The sequence below is a fragment of the Dendronephthya gigantea genome, unplaced genomic scaffold (genome assembly GCF_004324835.1).
Source record: "Dendronephthya gigantea isolate DGI-Jeju-01 unplaced genomic scaffold, DenGig_1.0 000029F, whole genome shotgun sequence".
In the NCBI taxonomy this organism is placed as follows: domain Eukaryota; kingdom Metazoa; phylum Cnidaria; class Anthozoa; order Malacalcyonacea; family Nephtheidae; genus Dendronephthya; species Dendronephthya gigantea.
Genome location: NW_021163039.1, coordinates 1,124,248 through 1,126,090, shown reverse-complemented (window position 1 = coordinate 1,126,090; position 1,843 = coordinate 1,124,248).

Sequence of the window (1,843 nt, the reverse complement as noted above, 5' to 3'; positions counted from 1 at the left end):
TCATTGTGTTCAAAAGTATTTGCATGTCAAATTGTCGTGTTTGTTTGTTATATATGATTGGTTCTTATGCGGCAATGGTATTTGCATAATCATGCATACCTGCAGTTTTCGCCTTTGGCACTTTTCGAGGGGCTAGTATACGCGCAAGGCTTGAGGTCACGTGAACAAATGGAAGAGGAGGACTCCATATCACAAGGATGACACTCATGCTGGAAGCATGTACACGTTCAAAGCATGTTCGTTTGCATGAACGAAGCATGTTCGTTGAAATAAATTACTGTAAAAGCAGGAGATCTTGTCTTAGGTAATTACTCATAAATTTAAACGGTGGTTTAAATAATTTGTTGTTTAAAGTTAAATTAAGACAGTAATTAGCCTCTAGGGCGGAGTTATGCACACGGTATAATAGATAACGAACATCTTTAAAACCGAATCGATTTCAACATCGAGTCTAAACTCTATCATTCTAATGCCGTTTCAGACGAAAGCTCAAGGACAAAAGGCGGTATTTGCAAATATTTAACAGGTTGGAAGCCAGCTTAAAAAATCTTCCTCTTCTGCGCAGGTCATTACCCACGACCCTCGACACACTTTCTTCGATGCTCGAATGCTGCGCGTCGCTTACTGTGCAAACTATTCAAGAAAACGTTTCGAGCCGCGAGAAGCCATGCCCTCCGCAGAGATCTTAAATACTCTTGTGTTGTGTATATTCTTGTGTGATGGTCGCTAGGAGAAACACAATGCAATGAACTTAGCTCCTGCTGGTAATGGACACGGTACACGCCATGACGCCAGAGGGCGACGCACGACATATGCAAAGTCGTTGGGCTTATTTGCCTGAAGCTGAAATATTAAGTAGTCTGCGATAGCAGACTGATCTCTGCCTCCCTCCAAGGAGGAAAATGTTTGGAAAATGCAGATACTGCTATAGACAAGGCCGGAAAACTTTCAGTTTCTAAAAGTCATACTTTCGAGACAGAGAAAGGTTCTGTGTCGCAGAGGAGCATCGATAGAGTACAGACGGAAAGTACACCTGGAACGACAGTGAAAACCTCTTTTGAGGGAAACGATGCCGTAAATTGTACTTTGAAGACAAACTGAAAACGATGAATATAAATGGAGAGAGAATACATGTTTCTCCATCTCCTCCACGGGGGGAGGCAGAGATCAGTCTGCTATCAAAATATTAAGTTGAAGCTGAAGTTTTAAGTTGAAATATTTAACCTAAGATGTCGGCCTAATATCAACTGACGTTATTGAAGTTTTGTGTCATATTTTTTCAAAATGTACACGTTAGGCGCACGCCATCGTTGCTGGAAAAGTGGCTGCCTAATGAATCTTATCATTTCTATTATTTTAGTAATAATTTGATGACTTTTGATATAAATTTATTGTCAAATGACTTTTCAACTCCACAAATGCCAAGATATTAGAGATATAGGTCAGAGGGCATGACAGCAATGACGAGACTAAAGAATGACGAATATCACGCATTCAACAGCTTGCCATAGAAGGCAATTAGTATTAAATATTAAATATTTATTAATTATTAAAATATTAATTAATTATTAAACTAATAATTAAATATTAGTTTCGATTTGTAATCGGCTCTGAAGGCATCTCACAATGACGTTTTTGAGGTACTTTAAATTTTCTCAAACGGGTTTAAAAAGTTATAATAACATGGAAAGCAATTTTTTTAGAATCAACAAAGCATTTGAAGAATAACTCCAGCCTAAAATTAAAGAATGTGGCCGTTATAAGGTCTCACGCTTGTGGTTTTGAAAAAAAGTACCCCAAAAATGGCGGCATATTCGTATGAAGGCATTTTTCTGTCCTTCAT